Source organism: Euprymna scolopes, chromosome 30 (genome assembly GCF_053919585.1).
Source record: "Euprymna scolopes isolate OS-2025 chromosome 30, ASM5391958v1, whole genome shotgun sequence".
Classification (NCBI taxonomy): Eukaryota; Metazoa; Mollusca; class Cephalopoda; order Sepiida; family Sepiolidae; genus Euprymna; species Euprymna scolopes.
The window spans coordinates 61,120,011-61,134,515 of record NC_136511.1 but is presented as its reverse complement, the minus strand read 5'-3'; positions in this window follow the sequence as shown (position 1 = coordinate 61,134,515).

Genomic DNA, 14,505 nt, shown 5'->3' with positions numbered 1-14,505 from the left:
ATGCAGAAATTCAAGTGCAACGTGAACCAACATCTTGCTGCCCAAATCCCTACATAGTACCCCAGTAGTTGTTTCCCCCGATATTAGCCCCCTACACCAAAGTGGCAATGTGCCTTGTTTGGGGTGAAAATGTAATAATAAAAAAAAATTAAAAAAAGGTAAGCATAACCTCTAATTTCAGGGAATAAAATGATACCGAACAAACACAACACAGTCATGATAACCATCAAAAGAAAAACAACCGACGAAGGAAATGGACAACAAACGAGAACAGACTCGTAATGGAATGCTGCTATAGAAGCCATCCTAAATATAGATATCGAGGTTATCGGAAACGAATGAAAGAACTATGGGACCTATCCAGTGACTACCATACGATAGAACAAAGAATTGCGGACCAAGCAAGACGGATACTCAAGAAAGGATGGCTCTCTAAACTAGAACTCACAGAAATCCAACGCAAAAATAAATGATGGAACCGAACAAGAAGCATCCCCCAACGGAACCACACGTAGACAACCCCACAAGTTGAAGCCTCACAAGTATAAACACCAAAGGCCGAGGACCAACAAAGAACGAAGTCTACAAACGTGGAAACCGAGAACAATGAAACAGAACTAACAGAGAATGAAGCAAATGAAATAAACAAAATAATACAGCTGATGAACGAAGAAAAAACAAAGCTCCCATCGTTAAAGAACCAAGAGCAGAAGAAATTAAAAACTGAAACAGAGAATGTTAACAAACTCCTCCCACATATCCCAACAAATACAATCACAGACTTAATCAACCTGATTTACGCAGGCGCCAAAATGGTAAGTATGAATCTCAAATCAGAAAAACAACCGGGGACAAGCGAACCAACAAAACCTGGATGGGAAATAAGACTAGAAACCCAAATACACAAACATAAAAAAAGAAACCAAAATGATCAACAGGAAGAAAACAATGTGGAGAAAACGGAATATTGGAAATGTAACTGACAGGGAGAGGCTAAACAAGAAACATGAAGAACTGGACCAAAAAATAAAAGCAAAAGAAGCGAGATTGAGACGAGATAGATATAAATCTGAACAATGCAAACAAAACAACATTTGAAACTAATGAAAGCCAATTCTACCAAAATGTGAACGGAGGAAAAACAAAAATAGAAAAACCAAATCCGACTGAAACAAAACTCTACTGGAGTAAAATATGGGAAGAGCGACGAGATCACAATAGAAATGCCGAGTGGCTGAAAGACATGAAAGAAGAGTTACAACAAATAGAAGAAGAAACAGTGAATGAAATCAACAAGGAAACCCTAAAGAAAACCATAGGAAAAATGGCAAACTGGAGAGCACCAGGGCACGATGGGATACATGCATACTAGTTCAAAAAATTCACAACCTTACACGAAAGGCTAGCCCCAAACCTGAGAAGATGTATACAGGAAGCAAGCGTACCAGACTGGATGACAAAAGGTAGAACCACACTGCTACAGAAGGGCACGGAGAAAGGAACCGTTCCTAGCAACTATAGGCCAATGACGTGCTTACCAACTATGTGGAAGATACTGACAGCACAACTGAGGGAACAAATCTACCACTCACTGAATAACCGTGGGCTCATCCCCGAGGAGCAGAAAGGATGCCAAAAAAGAAAAGGAGGAACACATGACCTGTTATATATAGATCAAAAGATCCTAAAAGAGGTAAAAAGGTGGAGAAAGAATTTAGCTTTGGAATGGACCGACTACAAAAAAGCGTACGACAGGATCCTCCAAGGATGGATAATAGAATGCCTAAAAATGTATAAAATACCAAGCAGGATCACCAACGTAATAGAAAATGCAATGAAAACATGGAGACTGGAATCGACAGCTGATGGACAACACACAACAGGAATTAACATACAAAGAGGCATCTTCCAAGGAAACTCGCTATCAGCACTACTGTTCGTCATAGCCATGATGCCCTTGAACAGTATTCTGAGAAAGTGCCAAACCGGATAAAAGTTCTCCAATACAGAGGAAAAAAATGAACCACCTGATGTACATGGACGATCTGAAACCTTTTGCAAGGACCGAAAAGGAGCTAGAGACACTAGTTAACACTACCAGAATCTTCAGCCAAGATATCCAAATGGAATTTGGAATGGAAAAGTGCGCACAACTAGTTATAAGAAAGGGAAAACTGGAAACGACAAAAGGCATGGAACTACCCAACCAAACAGAAATGAGGGCACTAGGAGAACAAAACGACTATAAATACTTGGGAATTCTGGAAGCGGACACCATCAGAGCAACAGAAATGAAAGAGAAAGTTGGAAAGGAATACCTCAGGAGAACAAGAAAACTCTTGGAAACAAAAGTATATAGCAGAAACCTAATAAAAGATATAAATACATGGGCAGCATCATTAGTAAGATACTCTGGACCGTTTATAGGATGGACAAAAGAAGAACTGAGACAACTCGACCAGAAAACCAGGAAACTCATGACCATGCATAATGCACTACACCCAAAGGATGATATTGACAGACTCTACGTGAAAAGAAAAGACGGTGGCAGGGGACTGATCTCAATAGAAGACTGTGTGAAGGACTCGACAAAAGACTAGAAAAATACATAATGCAAAACACTGAAAGGATGATTTTGGCAGCGACAGACACCGAAAAAAACAAAACAGAAAACAGAGAGACAAATGACAAAACGAGAAAAGAGAAATGGGAAGAGAAACAACTCCACGGAAGATTCATAAGAAGGACAAAAGATGAGAATAACGAAAACACCTGGAAATGGATGCGAAAAGGACATATAAACCGAGAAACTGAATCTCTAATAACTGCAGCACAAGATAACTCGATAAGAACCAACCATATCAAAGCAAGGATCGATAAAACACAAGAAAACAGCAAATGCAGACTCCGTGGGCAAAGAGACGAAACGATACACCATATAGTAAGCGAATGCAGCAAACTTGCCCAAAAGGAAAACAAAAACAGGCATGACCAAGTGGGGAGGGTGGTACACTGGTAATTGTGTAAACGACTGCATTTTGAGCATACAAACAAATGGTACAAGCATAAACCTGCAACAGCACTCGAAAACGAGAACCACAAAATTTCTGGGACATGGACATACAGACGGACAAATCCATCCAAGCAAGAAGACCAGATGTCGTCATAATTAACAAAAAAGAAAAATCCTGTCAAATCGTGGACTTTGCAGTCCCAGCTGATCACAGGGTGAGTATCAAAGAAAAGGAGAAACGAAGCAAATACACAGAGCTAGCCAGAGAGTTAAAAGGGATTTGAATGATGAAGAAAGTCCAAATAGTACCGATAATAGTAGGAGCACTAGGAACAATTCCGAAAAACTTCGAAAAAAGAATGTCAGAAATTGGAATCAGAGGAATAACTGCAAAAGTACAACGACTAACGATGATGAAAACGACTGAAATATTAAGGAAAACCCTTGAATGCGGAGAATAATACAAGACAATATAGCGAATAAGCGTTACAGGGAATGAAGAACACCGAAACTGAATATTTACAAGTTCTACACCCCCCATCATGCATCCCCCCATTGTTTTATCACCGATCCCCCACCCCAAAAAAAATGATACCAAAGGGCCGAGAAGGGTCAATAAGGACTGAAAGACCAACGAGCGAGCGCCAACCAGACCTCGGCTGGACAAGCACAAAGAGAACTGGGACCTTGGGGAAGCTGAGTGTCACTCAAATTCCAATATAAAGCAATGGCCACTACCAGCGAGAAATCAATGGTAAGCGGCTGTTGTGATGATGCAAATTCATTTGCAAATGCTATCGAAGGAGGTGGAGAGAGCTGGACGTCTGGGGAGACTTGTTGTCACTCAGCTTCCAGAGAATACCACAGGTTTCCAATCAGATCGTTTGTTGACTTGTGTGAAAGCTCCATGTGAGCCAATAATGATAATAATAAAATAATAATAATAATAATAATAATAATAATAATAATAATAATAATAATAATAATAATGTTGCCTGTCACAGTTAACACAGATACTACGCTATGACCACAGCCAACGTGTCACAACATTACAAGGAAAGCGTGTTTTGCTAAAAAAAGTAATTGTTTTTCGTGTCGCACGAGGACAATCATTTTTAACGTTTAACTGCGCATATCAATTCAGTGTGCATTGTTAATTAGAGATTTCACACCTCCATAAATTTACTATTAATCGATGCTTGGCGATCTATGAATAATTTTGAAATCGTCATCCAGCTTCATTGTTATTTTTTGTTGGAATATTGTTATTTTTCATTCCGCATGAAAGCACTGTCATAAACATCATTTACAAGATTTGTTGAGCATGCATACCATAAAACGCCCATAAATGAATCATTCATCGAATAGGAGGGTAACCAAACAAAACATTTTTATATTACAAACGAGCAGGTAGAACCGACGTTGCTCGGGATTGAATGATGACCAATGAAATTTCACACTCCTATATTTTGATTAGTATCGAAATCGGTTAAATTACCCATTTCTTAATCAAATTGATGACCTGCTGTAGTTGAGGACTTATCCCGCTGCAACAGGAGGAAGCTTCACATCTTTGCAGCAGTGATTTAATTCACAATAAATTGTTGCTTACATTGCACGCCATGAAACCTGTTGATTTTATAAAATTAATTTTATATATAACGGTTTGAATAAAAGTTTAAAATTCAAAAGTCAATTATCATAGTTTAGTTGTGCTCTCTACAAAAACTATAATTTCGAACGGTTCCCTGTCATACCAAAGAGATTACTGTTGATTTTTCTGCTTGTGCGGTAATAAACATTCTCAAATTCACGTGTGATGTTAGGCTTTATAAAGCGCTAACTTTAGTAAAAAAATTGTCTGTCCGTTTTTTATTGGATTTTTTTATTATCGATTATCGATACTTTCCTATACCAAACCTATTTAAGAACTGTAGCGAAAATTGTGGGAACACAGGCTTACTTCTTAAACGGACTCGGTGTGCACTTTGCCGGCGCCTCGTCATGATGCTGAAAAGGGTCCAAGATGGACCTGCGGCGTTATATAACAATGCAGTCTCGCCGAATCTCGTGTGCTCTCGCACACATATGCAAATTTAGAGGACTCTGTCTTTTATAAAAACAGACCACTGAAGCAGATGAGACAGATGTGAAAACGAGTCTACAGAAAATACTGACGGGCGACGCTGCTGCAGTGAAGTTGTGTGTGCTCTTTTTTTTTTCTTTGCAACGTCAAGCTATTTCGGCGAACATTTTTTTACCATGGACAGATTCGACCTGAAGTTGATACCTGAGTTTGACGGGTCTCCAGCTGGTCCTTCGGTGGTTGAATGGCTGGAGAAGGCCGGTTGTGCAAAATTAAGGATCCAGCTATGATCATCCCATTGAGGTTCACTTATGTCGTGTACCAGCAGCTCGGGGATGAGCCGACGATAGAGCAGATAAAAAAGCATTGTACGGAGCATTCGGTACGGACCCTTTCGTTGCCTGGACGCAATTCTCTGAACGTCGGCTTGGGTCAGGGAGACTGTAGACGTCTATCTAGCCGACCTGAAGAAGCTTGCTGCTCCCTTCGGCGGTGCAAGCGATCGAATATTGGCATACGCCTTTTTGTCTGGGGTCCCCGATGACGCCAGTCAGCTGTTGCAGGCGTGAACGAAGCGCAATGAGCTTGGGTTGGAGGAGTAGTTGACTAGAGCCAGAAACATCCTAAAGGACGATGTGGAGCAGGTCTCGGCAGCGGTTGACGCACTGGAATCGCCTACAGAGAGCCAACGGTGCTAAAAATGTGGTGGCCCCAACCACTTCGCCAGAGACTGCACAAGCGGTGTGAAGAGCACCCCGAACTATGGAGCATGGAAATGAGGACGCTGTCACTGATGCGACAAGCCAGACAACGTAGCATGGAATTGTCTGGGAAACGAGCAAGAGGAGGAAGCCGCGGACCGAGCACCCTCCCCAAAGCAACAGTGAACAAGGCGCCTCCTGTAGTGACAGTGCGAGTTGATGGGTGTAGGCGCTCAGCGCTGATATACACCTGATGCCTCATGTTGCACCGTATGGACAGAACAGAAGGTCCCAATATTAACTGTTGGCGGAGGCTTGCTGATGTGTTGCGGGGTGAGCATCGTCTATATAAGCATTGGCGATGGCCTGCCCGATGGCTGTGAAAGCATTAGTTGTTGACAGGGAGCTTCTTGGATACGACCTTCTCCTAGGAATGCACACTATTACACAGCTGGGTGGAATCACCGTAGATTGCACTAGTGATGTGAGATTTCCCAACACAAGGAACAGGTCTGCACGGCAATCATTCTTGATGAACCCGACTTCCACGCAGAATACGACAAGGGCACAAACGCATGGACCACATCCTGGAATTGTTCGGGCGACTAGCCACCAGTGTCCTTGCAGAATCGGCTGACGGAGTATCCGCCCCCCGCATAGCTCAGGAGGCAGTACGCGGCAAAACTCCAGGTTTGGATGGATAATGGCTGGCTTGTTCCGTACCCAGAGGATGCGATCAGACCACCAAGGGAGCTGATCCCCCTGATGGCCGTTAGGCAAAAGAATAAACAGAAGGTCCGACCTGTCATGGATTACCAGGAACTCAATGAACACGTCGACCCACACACAGCGAGGGCTGACGTCTGTGCACATAAACAGAGGGAGTGGCGGCAGCAGAGGGCGTACACAGCAATCCTGGACCTGCAAAGAGCCTACCTGCAGATACGTGTCAAGAAATCGCTGTGGCTGTTGCAGACAGTTGAGATCAAAGGGACTCGCTATTGTTTGACCAGGCTGGGATTCGGTTTGAACGTGGCCCCGAACATTATGACAGAGATTATGCAGGCGATCCGGTGTCAGGATAAAGCCGTGCAACAGGCGACGTCGTCATATATTGATGACATTTTTGTGAACTAGAGCTTCATGTCTGCCTAGGTGGTGAAAGAGCATTTTGAGAGCTTCGGGCTGTCGTGTAAGGAGCCAGAGCGCCTGCAAGATGGAGTGAAAGTTCTTGGCTTGCATGTGAGCGGCAGCGCAGACGGACTCCGCTGGGGAAGGGGTGGTGAGATCCCTGAAGTTCCATCCAACATCACGCGTTGGCGTATTTTTTCCATCTGCGGAAAACTGGTGGGCCACTTCCCTGTGTGTGGGTGACTCCGGGTTGCAGTGGCGGCCATAAAGCGACGTGTGACTTCCATGTCAACAGGATGGGACGATGAAGTGCGCGATCCCTTCCTGTGAAGCATGCTGATGGAAACTGTGGACAGGGTGACTGAGGACGACCCCATGCGAGGGATCTGGCGCTTCAGTGGCAGGCCAGAGTGCAACACATCGTCACAAACTCTACGTGCGATCATCGGTGGATAGCCGATGCCTTGAGTGGGAAAGCACGGTTGACAACGAAGGCATCGGCTGAAATGCTAATATGGAGACGACTTGCTATCCTGATCATCAAGGAATTAAACCTGGCCGTAAATGTGACAGTGGTGCAGTCCTGTCAGAATTGCGCCGATCGCCTGACCAGAGAGCCACGCCATTGGCTGAACCTGCCGAAAGAAGTGGACGAACCGGCACCTGTGAATTGTGCCGTGGTTGGGCGTTGGCTTAGCCTGGGCCGTGTTTATGATGTCCCTTGCCAAAGCGAGCACCCCGGTGTAAACCGAACCCTTTACTTCGTAAGGCTGGTGGACCCCCATGTGTCAAAGAGAGACGTGAAATCTGTTGTGAGGAGCTGCGAGACCTGTCGCTCGATTGACCCAGCACCCGGCCGGTGGAAGGAGGGAAAACTAAGTGTGAGAGGAAATTAGAACAGGCTTACAATGAACGTAACTCACCACAACGGCGGGCAGTTTTTGACGCTCATTGATTGCGGACCATCTAGATTTGCATTGTGGCGGCCCCTTCGCTGACAGGACTTGTCCGCCATTGTCCATGAGCTTGAAAGTGTCTTCCTTGAGCATGGTCTGATGAGTGGTTGTCGGGGGTATTTACGTCGAGGGTGTACAAGTGCTTGCAGTTCGTCGGAGCAGTCATCGTTAAAGTACTTGTAGAACAAGCAAAGGGATGCTACATTTCGTCGATGGGCAGAGGCTGAACCTTAGATGACAGTTCAGGACCTATCAGGTTTGCGACTCTCTTTTGAGCCTTGTCTAGGAGTGAGAGACCAGTAGCAGATGCACCAGCCCAAATATGACAACAATACTCCATACATGAGCGAATGGTGGCCTTATAGAGGTAAAGGATACTTTCGACCGGTAGTAGCTTTCTAACACGGTAGAGAGAACCTACATTTTTCGCAACGATCCTGGCAATGCTCTCAATATAATTTTTCCAACTCATGTTTCCTGTGAACGTTAAGCCAAGGAGTTTGAAATAAGTACTTTCAGATAAAGAGGATTTAGCCATTGCTATTGGTGGTAGAGAAGGTTTCTTGTAGTGATTGAAGGAAACAACTTTAGTCTTAACAGCATCGAATGTGATCATCCATTTTTGTCTTATTCCACTACAGATTTGAGGTCGTTCTCTAGCGTTTCTGCCATTTCTTTAGATATGTGTTTGTTTTCCTGTCGTGTCTATTATAGAGCGTGGTGTCATCAGCATATATACCCATCTCACAGACAATTTTGTCAGGGAGGTCATTTATGAATATTAGGAACAATGGAGGTCCAAGGATAGACCCCTGAGGCGCTCCTCCATTTATATCATATTGTTTAGATGTACGACCATCGAGGAAAACCTGGATTTTTCTCTTATCTAAGGAGCATTTAATTATGTTAAGTATACTTCCAGTGATACCGTATGATCTGATTTTCATGAGAAGACCTTCATGCCATACCCTGTTAAAAGCCTTGGATATATCTAGAGCTACCGCTCTACTCTCCCCTGCTTTGTCAAGTGAATAGTATATATGCTCAGAGATTACAGTTAGGATGTCTGCCGTAGAACGGGATTGCTTAAATCCATATTGTTGGTCGGTCAGAAGCTTAGCATCTGTAAGGTGATGGACTAGAGCTTGGTTAATTATGGACTCAAATATTTTGGCCAAAAGTGGGAGGAGGCTAATCGGGTGGTAATTTACTGGGTCAGTTTTTTCGCCAGAATTCTTGAAAACTGGTACCACAGAAGCAGTTTTCCAGCAGGTACGAAAGCAAGATTCATTAAGGCATTTGTTGTAGAGTTTGGAGAGAACTGGAGTTACTTATGCGGAGCACTTATTTTAATAACACAGCCGGGATGAGATCAGATCCACATGCTTTTGAAGTGTCAAGATTTTTTATGATGGCATGCACCTGAGAGGAGGTGATTTTCAGATCGCCTAGTGTGGCGTCTGTCCGCAAAGAAACGTCAGGGAGGGGGTGGTTGGAAGGGTCCAGTGTGGAGTTTGAGGCAAACCGACTGGCAAGCATGTTAGCCTTTTCGGTTGCTGAGCAAACAACCTCATGATTGTTGGATAGTGGGGGAATTGTTGATTGCCCATTATTTACTACACTGTTGTAGATTTTCCAGAAATCACGGGTTCCTAATTTCAGTAGTTCGATGCGTTTTTAGGTAGTTTCAGTAAATTCTCTATTTGTTGTCGCTATTTCTTTCTTGCAGTTATTTCTGGCTTCTATATACTTCTGTCTATTTGACTGTCATACGATGACCGTTCCAAAGTAAAGCCTCCTACTTTTTATCAAAAAATTGAAGAGCTACGAAGACGGGATTGGGATCATAAAAGCAAACGAGTTGTTTTGCCCTCGAATTAGTTCTACATAGTTACCACCATTCTCAATGCATTTTGTCAGAAATTCAATTCAGACACAACTCTGCTTCTGACGTAAGTCCATGACAGAGGGCGTTTTTTAAAGTCCCACTCACTCAATATTTGCAAGAGAGCGATGAAACTCTTACGTCATGACTGCATAAGTTCAGTCATCATAACGACGCAATCTTTAATCCCCTCTGAGTCATTCGGGCGGATTAATTAAATGTGGGTTTTATTCTTGGAATGCCCCTCGTATTTACAAGCTAATTTTATTTTAATTTTACAATTAATAAGATAGAATTTATTGATACTGAAATGTCCCTCGCTTTCTTTCTTTCTATCTCTCTATCTTTTTCTTTCTTTCTCTCTCTATCTCTCTCTATCTCTCTCTCTCTCTCTCTCTCTCTCTCTGTTTATCTCTCTCTTCTTTCCTTCCGCTCGCACGTGGCTATTAAAATGTCTATATAGTTTAAACGATACTTCATTAATATTGATCACGAATTGAAATGAGCTTGATGTGACGAAAGACTTAATAGAAAATGACTCGGCGAGGTCATTTATAGAGATAAGAAAGTTATTGATTGGACATCCTCATCATAATGTTCAAATAATTAGAAAAAGAAGAGAGAGATAGGCAATAGTCAAAGAGAATAGCAGAGCAATACACTGCATGTATTGGGCAAGGAAAGATATACTTTTACGAAGTCCAAAGCAAAACGCATTCCAATATACGTTTCATATTCGTCGTCTTTTGTCACTTCGTTTCTATGTTTATGATGTATATGCACGCGTGTGGGATACCTTCAATCACTGTCTTTCCTCTTTTTTCTTAATGTTCACTAACGCCACCGTTCCTCTTTATCTAGTTTTCAATGCGGCAATGACTCTTCGTTTAGGGGCTGTTGTTTCCATCGGTGGCCGTTGATCCTTTAATCCGTTTAACTAAACAAATAAAACGTATTTTCACGCAGGGAGAAATTTGCTGAGAGTTTCTTAATAGTTTTATTTCTGGACCTAATTGATTCACGCAGGAGAGCGAAATTAAATTTCTCTTACATCTTTATTTAACTCATATACCTTACTGTAGGGCATAATCACGTTGACACACCGGTTCCCGCTGAGTCACCGAAGTCAAGCAACGTTGAACTTGGTCAGTACTAAATGGATGACAATTTGGGACTTCCAGGTGCTGCATATGCTCTGCGCTTATCTCGGCATTGATTCCAGTCGTCCGGGACTTCTCCTTGCCACTAAACTCAAACAGTGCCGATTCAGGAGAAATGTGGTTGGAGATTGCGCAATCCTTGCCTTACAATTACGCATGTAGCTGTCCCTACAGGGGTATCATTTGTCTTTCGAGACTGAACGGAGGTGTCAATACCTAACTTAAATAGGTGATATGTAAACAGAGAATTAAGGGGATAGGTAAACAGATTAAACATATTTTCACGCAGAAAGGACACAGGGAGACGTTTGCTGAGAGATTCCAAAAAGTTTTATTTCTGAAAGTAATTGATTCACGAAGGAGAGAGAAATAAAATTTATCTTACTATTTCTCTTACTTCTTTATTTAGTTAACCCATGTACCTAACTCAAATAGGTGATGTGTGAACAGAAAATTAAGAGGGATATTTCGCTTTTGGCGATATTCAAATTTTCCTTACCGAATTATTGGCGGTGTATATTGTACCAACTCTATTATTTTCGGGTTCTCTAGCACCGGTTCCGTGTAAATAATGTCGTTCCTTTCACTAGGATCATGCTGACGTAAATTTCGTTCGGCTTATATCTTCATTTTTTCTGATCAGTTGCTATAAGTTATGATTTTATATTGTAGATTTAGATCATTTCGACCTGCACTGAATGCACCCATGTGCTACTTTATACTCGCTGACTTAATCGCTAACTTGATCGCTACTGACATACAGAATAATGTTTTGACAACTTGCCGGGCTTGACCTTTACTCCTGGTCTGAAATGGAACATGCACATCAAATCTGTTGCAAAGATCGCTGGAAAAATAGTGGAATCCTTCTACCGCTCCAGTAGATATCTCACTGCTGATGCAATTCTCTATCTATATAAAAGCCAAGTACGTCCAAGGGTGGAGTACTGCTGGCATATCTGGGCATGAGCTGCTAAAAACAGTTTATCCTGCCTTGACAGCGTACAAAATAGACTTCGTAGCTTAGTGGGGCATGGCCTTTTCTCTTCCCTGCAATCTCTCTCACACAGAAGAGAGACGTACCGAGCTTTTCTTTGTTTTATCGTTATTTCCATGGCTAGTGCTTGTCTGAGCTCCAATCTCTGGTCCACCTCGCCAATATTTCAGTTATCCCTGAGTGGCTTCCGGGCCTTGATAAGTGGTGATGACTCTGTAAAAAAAAACCGTCTAGCTGAAACCACTGTTTATTTTCACCATTCTTTATCTGTGCCTTAATCAAAGCGTAGATTTCATGAACAAAGCTTTTTTTCTTAGAAGTGCACGCCTCTGTAACTCTCTTTCGTTTGCCTGTTTCCCACCTGACTACAAATTGGATGTCTTCAAGTCCAACATAAACAAATTCCTAATAAACCGGCCCCTTAAGTAAGACACCTTATCAAATCTCCATTACTAACGATTACTACGATATTGTCCCATAGATTACTGTATACGCAATAAGCCTTATCCCCGAGTGGCCTTCTGGCTTTGATAAGTGGTTACTACCATGTAAAAAAGTAACAATACTAAGAAATATAGACTGTGATACAGAAATAAATAAGAGATAGATATTGAAATTTTATTTCCATTGGCATTTGTGCGTGTGTTCCATACAACACTAATTAATTTTAATGTTATTCATTTTGTAAATGTTACGTAGTTTACTGATTTTAAGAAAATATCTATTATACTATTTGCTAATCTATGTTTTGCTTTATTACTATAAGGTGGATTAAACCAGATTGTTTTCTCTTTCTGGAATTGTTGTTTAATATTAAAATATTAATTGTTGTTTAATATTAAAATCCAGAGACGAGCGTTCTACTAGCTTATTTCGATTATTTTAATTGATGTATCAATTAAAATAATCGAAATTAGTAGAAACAAAGAAAGTAACATATAAATAAGCTAGGCGAACACTCGTCCCTGGATGAGGAAACATTAATTCCCCGAAGAGAAAAACCTTTTTTTCGCCAATTTTTATTACCCTTATGAAGATCAAAATCATGGACAATATCTATTACATATCTAAAATGTGCAAAGATCTTATAAAAAATTAAGGTTTAAAAAAAGAGGAAAATCTAATACAATAGGAAATACTAGCAAGGTGACCAAACGTTACCATAGATTGACTAATGACTTAATTCACAATACATCGTAATCTACATTGCACTGTAGAAAACTTACAGTTTATTTTATAAAATGATTTATATAAACTGACTTGAATTAAAGTTTAAAATGCAAAAGTCAAGTATCCTGCTCCAATTGTGCTTTAAACAAAAACATTCATTCCCTGGGGCCCCAAAATAAAAAAGATTATAATATTCCTTGATTGACCTTGTCCCTGATCATTGAGGTGTAATGGTGGTTATGTGTAGTTAAAGGAGGTCTACCCTCCAACGCTTTGCCTTCCCTTTTGAGAAAGTGATAGTTTATTGCTAATTGCTTGAGGCGCTCCTGCCGGGGAATGTCGACGGACGTGCAGGTCATAGTGCCCCTCCTCGAGTGCGCTGACTTCTCTATCCCAATTTCCGACCCTGGTGATATAGTTCTTGCAATGGGAGAGAATATAATGTTTAAAAGGCGTTAGTGTACAAATTATTGTATGTCTCTTGATCGAGACAAAAAGGTAGAAATCTACTTTCATTGGTGGCATGAGCTCGACTGAGCTTTAATCTATGCTCCCCCATGTAAAGCATTCACAAGATAAACTTATCTAGCTGCAATCACTGTAAAGTTCTCTTTTTCTCTCGATGCCTATAAGTTTCTTTCTTGGAAGTACCATATATGTGGAGAAGAATATCGCGTGACTATAACATGGCATTTTCAAGTCAAATGTAGACAAATACTTGTTGAGCCGTTGTCTTAAATAATTTAATTCTGCCCAATCTCCAGCATTATAAACTAATTCGGTATTGTCTCCGTATCTACCTTACATTCATTAAACTTATCCTCGAGTGTCATTTACACCTTGATAAGGGGATTAATTTATATTTAAGAAAATGCATTGCTGCATAAATCCACGCTCAAGCTCTCTTTATAAATATGGTCCTCATCAGTGTAGTTTGTTACACTTCAGTGGTGGGATGCTTTCTTTGCTACGAACTAAAGTAAAAATTAAAAAAAAAAAACATTAATTTAAAAAAAAGGGCATACACGCTGATACGTTCATTATGGTTCGGTTTTATATTTAAATAATTTTATCATGAAAAAAAAAAGGAGCAGTTCGCAGTTTTCATCCGCTGTAAAAAAAAAAAAAAAAAAAGGTTCATCCGACATTTTGTTTTATTTCTTCGTTTTTATTTATTTATTTATTTATTTAAATTGTCTTCTTATTGGTTTTGGGTTTCTTGGCCAGGTTGCTTATCACAGGAAGTATTTGAACGGCTGCAATAGATTCGCTTAACTCGGGATGTTGACGTCTTCTGAAGGGAATGCGATTGTTAATTAGAGGAAGGGCTGCCAACGGGTAGCAAATGAGTAGGAAAGATAATATCGTACGCACACACACACACACAAAAAACCAAACATGTACAT